The sequence below is a fragment of the Rhinopithecus bieti genome, unplaced genomic scaffold (genome assembly GCF_001698545.2).
Source record: "Rhinopithecus bieti isolate Rb0 unplaced genomic scaffold, ASM169854v2 scaffold_70890, whole genome shotgun sequence".
In the NCBI taxonomy this organism is placed as follows: domain Eukaryota; kingdom Metazoa; phylum Chordata; class Mammalia; order Primates; family Cercopithecidae; genus Rhinopithecus; species Rhinopithecus bieti.
This window is the reverse complement of record NW_016827312.1, coordinates 816,711-826,501: the sequence shown is the minus strand read 5'-3', so window position 1 is coordinate 826,501 and position 9,791 is coordinate 816,711. Positions and strand designations below refer to the sequence as shown.

The following is a 9,791-nucleotide window of genomic DNA, read 5'->3' as shown; positions in this document are numbered from 1 at the left end:
CTTCTTGTCTCCCGACCCTATTCTCCTGCCTCATTATGACCTCCATGAAGGGTTTGAGGATGTAGTGTATGGAGTCAAACTACAGAGTTTGATTGCAATATTGTCTTGGCTGGTTACTTGGGAAGAGATCAGTACCATATTTGTTTTTAATTGGAAAAGTTTTTTTTTTCCCAACATCTTTGCTTGAGCAAGGGACAATTCTTGAGTGTGCACAGAGGTTTTTCCTTGCCCGATGAACTCACCAGAAGTAAAAGTAGAGTGACATTGTTTTTCTGGCCATGGATACCATACTCTTTCATTAATTTATCTTCCATAGTTGGTCTACCTGGTACCCCATGGACAGGAATAAAAACTAATTCAGGTTTGTTCATGCTATCTGGATGTTGACATAAGCAATAATTATATTGTTTAGTTGACATGACTAAGGTTTGAGAAACTCGTGCAAGGGTGGTGTCAGGTTTGTGTGAAACCTATGAAGAAAAGAATGAGGTTAATATGAAAGAGGCAGCATTTGAAAGAAAGCCCATAGTGGAGGATCAGAGAGAGAATAGGATAGATTGAGACAAGTAATCTCCAGTGAGCTTCTCAATAAATGGGAGGTTTTGTTGAAAAAGATCCTCCCTTTACTCCCCCCACACACCAGGAAGGAGAGAAACTTAAAGGGGGAAAAGAGATGAAAGCAAAGTTTTTTGATCTGTGATCTTGAGGAAAGCTGTTTGCTTTGTGGTGTCATCTTGCTTCTAGAGCCTTGGCTCTGAAATCCTTACTATGAGGTCACCTGTAGGGATGGTCTTTCAGTTGTCCTGAGAGTGATGACTGGCTCTACCTTGATGTGGCTCACATGAATTCAGACAGTGTGATAGCAGTGTAGGTGGTTAGCAGTACTTCATAAAGTCCTTCCTAGCAAGGTAACAGTACACACTTTTTCTAAAAATCTTGATGTATACTTGATCTCCTGGTTGAAAGAGATGGCTTGATGGATTTTCTCCTATAAGTTCTTTTTACGTCTAGATTTTTATGTTCTACTTGCCCTGATGATTGAGGATGGTATGAAGTAAGAAATTTTAATGAGTAATCCAGAGATTTTGGGAGGGAGTTATTTCTCCTAAAAAATGAGCTTCTTGGTCTGATTCAATCTATAAAGAAATGTCAAGATGAGGAATAACTTCAGTTGTTAATTTCTTTACCACTGTCATGGTGTCTCTTGAACCTGGGAGACAGAGGTTGCAGTGAACCCAGATCGCGCCACTGCACTCCCACCTTGGTTACAGAATGAGACTCTGTCTCAAAAAAAAAAAAAAAAAAGTGTTACAATGAAGGAATTTGTTAATAGGGCCTGTGTATAGCTGGTCTGCTACTGTGTTGAGAGGTGCGGTGTCTTATTAAGTCGTAAGAGAATGGACACAGAATGGGGGAATGGGGAATGTGGAGGTAAAGAAGGGAACCTAATGTAAGAATACTGAATTTGCCAACTAAGGTACCAGCTGTGACTACTTCATGCAGGAATGGGGACATGCCTGATGCCATAGAGTCTAATTGACTTGAGAATGTGAAAGGAAAATAAAAACTCAGGACCCCAATTTACCATGACAAAAGGGAAAAAAAATTAAGCTGAAATGTGAGTTGTGCAAGAAACTGCCTTTTCTTTTGTTCCTAAGCAGATAGTTAGAGATAAAATGTTAAATAACTCCACAGGTAGTTACTCTGTGTTCACCTTATCTTATGTAAAGTGCAGATTTACTGAGCGCTGGATAAATACATAATTAACTATTCCCTACCTACTTCTTTTCCCTTGCAACATGTGGATTATCATACCTTCCTTCTTTCCACAATGGCCTGCCTTTCCCCTTTAAATACTGAGGCCCTCAAATTCATTTTTGGAAAAAGGTATGGACCACAGACTGTTTCTGTGATTCCATGTTTATTTCTTCTGGGCATATGCTTAACTTTGGCAAAATAACCTTCTAAATTGATTGAGACCTGTCTCTGATACTTTCTGTTTTACAAGAAATATAGTATAGGATATCTGTTGACGAAAAGAGTCAAACTGTAAAATATTTGAAGAGATTTATTCTGAGCCAAATATGAGTGATCATGGCCAGTGACACAGTCCTCAGGAGGTCCTGAGACCAAGGTGGTTGGGGTGTAGCAGGACAAGCCACAGACAAAACCCCTCAGACACTGAGTTAAAGAAGGAAGGGCTTTATTCAACCAGGAGCTTTGGCAAGACTCATGTCTCCAAAAACTGAGCTCCCCGAGTGAGTAATTCCTATCCCTTTTAAGGGCTTACAACTCTAAGGGGTCCGCATGAGGGGTCATGATTGATTGAGCAAGCAGTGGGTATGTGACTGGGTGCTGGAACAGAACAGGACAGGGATTTTCACAGTGCTTTTTCACACAATGTCTGGAATCTATAGATAACATAACCAGTTAGGTCAGGGGTCAATCTTTAACCAGACCCAGGGCGTGACGCCGGGCTGTCTGCCTGTGGATTTCATTTCTGCCTTTTAGTTTTAACTTTTTCTTTCTTTGGAGGCAGAAATTGAGCATAAGACAATATGAGGGGTGGTCTCCTCCCTTATTTGTACAGCTTGGTTTTATGTATTTTAGGAAGGCATGATACATTAATCAAATACGTTTAAGAAATACATTGGTTTGGTTTAGAAAGGCAGGAAACTCAAAGTGGGGGCTTCCAGCCTGTAGGTAAATTTAAAGATTTTCTGGCTGACAATTGGTTGAGGTTGTCTGAAGACCTGGGATCGGCAGAGAGGAATGTTCAGGTTAAAGATAAAGGATTATGGACGCCAAGTTTTATTGTGCAGAGGAAGCTCTTAGATAGCAGATTTTAGAGAGACCAGGTTGTAAATAGTTTTTTTATAGAACTTAAAAGTGTGCCTGGCTCTTAGTTGATTATCTCCTGGATCTGGGAAGAAAGAAAGGAAAACAAAAGGGAAAGGGATTCTCTATAGAATGTGGATTCTTCCCACAAGACACTTTGCAGGGCAATTTTAAGGTATGGCAAGGAAATATATCTTGGGGTTAAACATTTTTTTTCCTTGTCTCATAATGTTATGCTAGAGTCAGATTGAAAAGTAAGCCACAATATATAGGGTCCAATAAAACGCATCTGATGAGAATTTACAGTTTGTAGGGCATGACTCCCTAGACCCCTTAGTTAGAAATTTGGGTAAGATAAAAAAATCAGAGCTTAGTCCTCATATCCAAGAGGCAAGAGGTTGTTCTGAATACCCCAAACAATCCTATTCTTTTCATGGTAGTATAGGTGAAACGGTTTGCCAAAGTTGGGTAAGCCAAAAGCTGGCTATGTGAGAAGTGCTCATTTTCAGGCTTTGCAGTTCAATGGCTCCAAGAGCCAGGAAATGAACTCTGAAGTAGCATCAGGACGAGGACATCTATAGAGGTTTATCATGGGCAGCAAAAGCAGGAATTCATTGGTGACGATAGTTAGCTGCCCCTAGGAATTTATGCAGCTGCTTTTTGTTTTTGGGAGAGAGATGGGCAAGGCTGATTCAAGGCATTTTGTGCTGTTTTTAGTGCCCTGAGATATCTCATGTCCTAAGCAGGTAACAGTTGTTTGCATCCACTGACGTTGAGATATGAAAGATTTAAGGCCTCATTCAGCTAGTTATTTTAGGAGAATGAGGGAGTCTATAAGATCACTCTGTTTAGTTTGGCTATAAAGAAAGAGGTTATTAATGTATTGAAAAAGAGTGAAGCCTTGAGTAAAAGCTACAGGGTTGAAATTGGTTTTACAGACTTAGAAAAATATTGAGGGGAACTCATAACATCTATGAGGTATGCATCTATGTTGATTGTCTTCCTCTAAACATAAATGCAACGATAAATTTTGAGTCCCAGAGTAATGGAATTAAAAAGAAAGCTGACCAGAGGTTAATTACTATAAACCAGACTACATCAGCAGGAATTGAGGTCAGAATAGTGGCTGGATTAGGAATTATGGGGTGATGGGGCATTATAAGAGTTTATGACTCTTAGATCTTGTACAGATCTATGGATTTGATTCCCCTCTAAATCAAATTTTACTTTTATTATTGGCAAGATTAGGGTATTGCAGGGTAAGAAGGTATAAGAAAACCCTGCTATAAAATAGTTGATTATAGGTTCAATTCCTTATTTTTCATCTTGAAAGAGAGAGTATTGGGCTACTTATAGGAAAGGTTTATTACTCTTCCAGGTAACGCCCATTGATTGTGCACTCAGTAGCTATCCAATCTCATTTATATGTGAGGCCCAAATACTAAATGGGATATCTTTTAGGTCTGCATCCTCTTCAGAAGATTTTAAATTGATATGGGTTTCCATTAGGGAAGGTAGGAAGCTTGAGGTTTGGTCTGAAGGTAGGAAAATAAAAAACATCTTTATAATTATACTCTATGGTGGCATTAAATTTACATAACAAACCTCTTCCTAACAGGTTTGCTAGTAAGAAGTCAGAAACTAGAAAGGCATGATGGATGTTAAGAGGATCTACAAATATTGGGTGGCCTAAGATGTAGGCAATGAAACAGGCTTCCCTGGAGTTCCAACAGCTGAATAGAATTAGAGATGATAGAGATGAATACTTTGAGCCAGTAGGAGAGAAAGTTACATCAGTGTCAATTTAAAAATTCAGTTCTTGATCTTCTATTTTAAGGATGGAGGATATGCTTCCTCTCTCAGAAAAGAAAATGGATCCTCTGAGGAAGTTGGGGTCTGGAGAGATTGTTTAAGCTTTCCTTTCTTTTAAGTGCAGGACAATTTTTTTTTCAATGTCTGGCTTTGTATATAGTGCCTGCAAACATCTTGAAATGAATAGGGGAGGCTCTGGGGCTGGTAAGAAAAATGGGTGGGACTTGAATTGCCCCTAGAGTCATAGATGTGTTTTTATAAAGACTAAATTTGCAAGGCAAGGACAGTTGATGTTAATTTTTCCCCCCTCCTGTTTTCCTGCAAGCCTTTTTTTCAATGAATGGGGTAGAAGCTTCAATCATAATGTTGAAGAGACTGTCCTGCCCAGACGAAAAAGCTACTGTGGATTAGCTTCCTTATTCCAGACAGAGGATTTCCAATAAAGGTGGAAATAATAAGATTTTTATGTTCTGGGGCTTTGAGGTTAAATGCAGCATGCCTTTGGAAAGTCTGTATACAGCATTCCACAAAAACCTTGGCATCCTTTTCTTTCTGAGTGTACTTTTCAACCTTAGACCAATTCACTTTGGTGGGAAAGGTCTCTACTACCACTTTTATGAGGCCCTAAATATCAGCTGCCAGCTGAGTCATTTCCTGGTCATTTGCAGGAAGGCCTGGGAGAAGTTCTGGCTACCTGTTTTCTTTATGTGTGTTTGCTGCTGGGGAGAGGTAGTTGTCCCTAGGGGGTTGTCTGGCTTGTCTGGTAGTATCACCCTGGGTAGGAAGAGCCAATCAAAATCCCTATGAGGGGAGTTGTATATTGTCACTAACTTTTCTAACTTCTCTCTAAGTTTGATAGGAACTTCTGAAAGGTGTGTATTTTGGGGGTGGGGTGGGGTGTGGTATAAAAGGACTTTTTATTTTAAAAGATCTGCTGCTGTCCAGAGGACATGAATTCTTTGCCGTGGGTATTAAGGATACATCCACAAAAGGAATTTCATGGGAAGACTTACAGCTGATGGGATCTGATTATATCGACCCAGAAAGTAGATGGAATTATAAGGGACAATGAAATGAGCCCTGCTGTGTATCCCTGAGGCCTCTGACAAAGTTATTTTCTGACTATCAGCATTTACATAAGTAACTTGTATTCCCTGGCCTGGAGATTAGGCCAGAGTGCTTTCTGCTATTCTTGCAGGGAAAAAGAATTTAAAGAAGGAAGCTGGGTGTTTAGGGACTTTTTTTTTTTTTTTTTTTTAGAAGTCAGAGGAACTTCAGGGATTATAGGAATTTGCTTAGGAGTCTGGGCTGGATTTGAGGGAGAGAAACATAAGTCAGGGTCTGGAGATTCAAAATACCTTCTGGAAGGTTAGGGATAGGGAATTGAGAGTAAAGAAGAGCACAGTTGCAGGGGAAAGGGACATGTACAGTAGACGTAGATTTTTAACTTTTGTTCTAAGTCTGATTCCTGTTCTTAATCTTGAGGGAATCTCTAAGCCTAGCCATAATGCTCTTTTTTGTCCTACTTCCAATTTCAACTTCCCATAGGTACCAAAAAATCATTTGTTTAGGATGAGAGTTCTCTAAAATCTTTTCTAAAAGTTTTCTAAATCCATGAATTCATCATGTAGCCATTGCAAATAGGATCTCCAAGCATATATCCATTCTAACAGCAACTCAATCCAATAAATCTTTTCATGAAAAAACTGGAGGTAACTTTCCAGGCTTAGAATACATTTTTATCATGAATTCAAGAGGTATCCCCAAAGAGGTGCAGAAGATGCAGCTCCAATGATCCAAAAAACACTCCCCAAAATAGCTTAAGAAAGCAAAAACCCTCATGGTCACAGGCAGTAAGAATAATGTTTGTGAAAATTAGTGTCTCTGGTGTCCTACACAAGTGAGATGCATCCAATTACAGATTCTCTAATCTGTGATATTGGACAGGTGATGCTGGATGGGACTTCCCGCACTGGCAAAGCAATAAGGATAGAGACAACAAAAACTCCGTATAGAGTGGGACCTTGAGAGCAAATGAGACATAGGATTTACTGGGGGAACTTACATGCAAGGATGGTCTGGTCATGGAGAGCTGGACAAGAGAACCACTCCCATTTGTAAAAAGCATGCAGATTATATAACATTTTTATTTAGCACCTGCCACCTAGCAAGCTCCATCTAACCCAAAGCAAAGGGCCTTGATTCCCTGTATGGCCTGTATTCTAAGGGATGGGTCAGGGGTTCAGATGTCCTTCCTAGCTAAGGAGTGAAACTCTGGGTTGGCTACTCCTGGATTCTTAGACCGCAGGGTCATTGTCAGGGTGTTCTTAAGTCATTACTCTCAAGTGCATCTGCCATACTGACCTCTCATTAAAACAAACTCTCTTGAAAGCTGGCATGGTTGGACAATGGAAATGCTGCTTGCACACTTCATTTTTTTGGGACTCAGAAAGTAATACCCCATAATGAAGGCCTCAGAAGCAAAAGTTTTTATCTGACCTTCTTCTGCCCTCCTGTCTCTCAGTCCCATTTGCCTCCAAGGCTAGCCATAAAAACTAGAATTTCTCTTCCCCTGAACAGGTCATAGATATCAGAACCCCTTTTCCCAAGTCAGCCATAAAACCTAAAAATATTACTCTAACTTTCCCTCTGTCTTTCTATATAAAAACTGGCCATAAAGAAATGATGTGACCTACCTTGTTTGACTGTAGGTCATAAGATCCCCATTCCAGAGAGATTCCTGTCCCTTACCTAGAAGGAAAGAATGCATGCACAGAGAGGCCAAGAAAAATCTAGACAGGTAGGCCTGGCTGGATTTCTCTCCCTCAGTCTATTAGCATTAGATCCTACCCTTTTTGTCCAGTCATATTACTATATGGCTGTTCATACTTTGCTGAACTGAAGCATAAAAATAGACAATTTCCCCTCCATCTTTGGGACTTCATTCTGAAGGCTCCTGTATGTACACATTAAATAGATTTGCATGCCTTTTTTTCCCAATTAATCTGCTTTTCTCCAATTGATTTTTCAGCATACCCTCTAATGTCTAGGGTTCTTAGCCTTATGGTAGCCACTTGATGCATCCCTGATAACTTGTACCCATCAGCTGGCAGAAACCAAAGAGCATATCCTCACTGGTTACAAGCCAAGATCTCAGAAAAAAAAAGTGATGAAAGGAGAATCTCATCTTTTTTTAAAAATTGATGACCCACAGCAAAGTTTGTCCAAACACCTGCCCAATGAGGACAGTAAACCCATCAGTCTATAAAGCCAGTTTTAACAACATGCCTACAGGACATACGCCTGTGATTCCCTTCCATATGAAAAATTACACAAAAGACAGAGACATAGGAAAACAATGACCATCTCTGGGAGGGAAAGGATGAATTAAAACCAAGAGTACTTCAAATAAAAATCACAAGGAGTCCAGGTTGAAAATGTCCAGGTTGATGTGGTAAAAATGTTTACCTTTTGCTAACTTTGTTGGGTGCTCCCAAGATCTCAGTGGTAACCTCTGGAGTGTGCAGGGTGTCCCAGCCAATGATATCCCATTCTCATTGCCAGAACTGTAGGGAAAGAAAAGTAACTTTACTCCTGAAGTTCTGTGGCTGAGGCTCATGAATTGAACTGACAAAAACACAGATTAACAGGAGAATAGCAAACAATTTTTAAAATATTATTTATTATATCTTTTTTAAAATTTAACTTTAAGTTCCAGGATACATGTGCAGAATGTGTAGGTTTGTTACATAGATACACATGTGCCATGGTGGTTTGCTGCACCTATCAGCTTGATATCTAGGTTTTAAGCCTCGCATGCATTAGGTATTTGTCCTAAAGGTCTCCCTCCCCTTGTTCCCTACCCCCGACAGGCCCTGGTGTGTGATGTTCCCCTCCCTGTGTCCATGTGTTCTCATTGTTCAACTCCCACTTATGAGTGAGAACATGCGGTGTTTGGTTTTCTGTTCCTGTGTTAGTTGAGAATAGCAAACAATTTTTATTTATTATTTTTACATGCACATTGAAGCCTTTATAGAAAAAAATGAAAATGCAAAGAAACAATTAGAATAGAGAGTTTGCATACTTTTAAAACAAAATGATAAATTGTGGAGAAGTGACAAAAAGGGAAAGGGGTTTAACCTTCTAGGAGTAGTAATTTGTAGAAAATGACTAGGAAATATATTGGGGAACTAATGGAAGAATTATTTTAATAGGATTGTTTATACAGATCCATTTGAGTACTGACTCCCAGTCTTCATAAGAATGTTCTCTTCTTATGAGAAAGGGTTTGCAAACTATTCATCCAACAAGGGATTAACATCTGGAATATACAAGGAACTCAAACAACTCATCAATGAATAATAAATACATACATCATTTGATTAAAAAGTAGGCAAATAATCTGAATAGACATTTCTCAAAAGAAGACATACAAATGGCCAAGAAGTATAGTCATACTCTGTATAATAATGTTTTGGTCAATGATAGACTATATATATATATACATATATGCCATTGTGGTGCCATAAGATTATAGCAAAATTCCTGTCATCTAATGATGTTATAGTCATTGTACTGTCATAGTGCAATGACTTACTTTTTTTCTATGTTTAAGTATGTTTAGATACACGAATACTTACCATTGTGTTACAATTCCTTACAGTATTCAGTACAGTAATATGTTATACAAATTTATACTCTGGGAACAACAGGTTATACCACATGGTTTAGGTGTGTAATAGGTTATGTCATCTAGGTTTGTATAAGTATACTCTATGATGTTCCCACAATGAGGAAATTACCTACAAATGCATTTTAAAGAACATATCCTTGTTATTAAGGGATGCATAACTGTATATAAAACATGCTCAACATTACTAATCATCAGGGAAGTGCAAGTCAAAATCACAATTAGATATCATCTCACTCCAGTTAGAATGGCAATTATCAAAAAGACACAAAATAACAAATGCTGGTGGGGATATGGAGAAAAGAGGACTCACGTCTTGTTGGTGGGAATGTAAATTAGTATAGCCATTATGGAAAACAGTAGGAGTTTCCTTGAAAAACTAAAAATTGGAGCTCTCATATTACCCGGAACTCCCACTACTGGCTATATATCCAAAGGAAAGGAAATCAGT

The 9,791-nt window shown here is 39.0% G+C and overlaps 1 protein-coding gene across 2 annotated transcripts in view; it reads left to right on the top strand.

Annotated features, from left to right (window-relative positions):
• Positions 1–787: 787 nt before the first annotated feature.
• SPAM1 (sperm adhesion molecule 1) overlaps positions 788–9,791 on the top strand; it is a 36,240-nt gene continuing 27,236 nt past the window's right edge. For both annotated transcript variants that reach the window (XM_017863756.1, XM_017863757.1), the window contains exon 1: positions 788–908. The gene's annotated coding sequence lies outside the window, so the exon portion shown is untranslated. The remainder of the gene's footprint in view (positions 909–9,791) is intronic.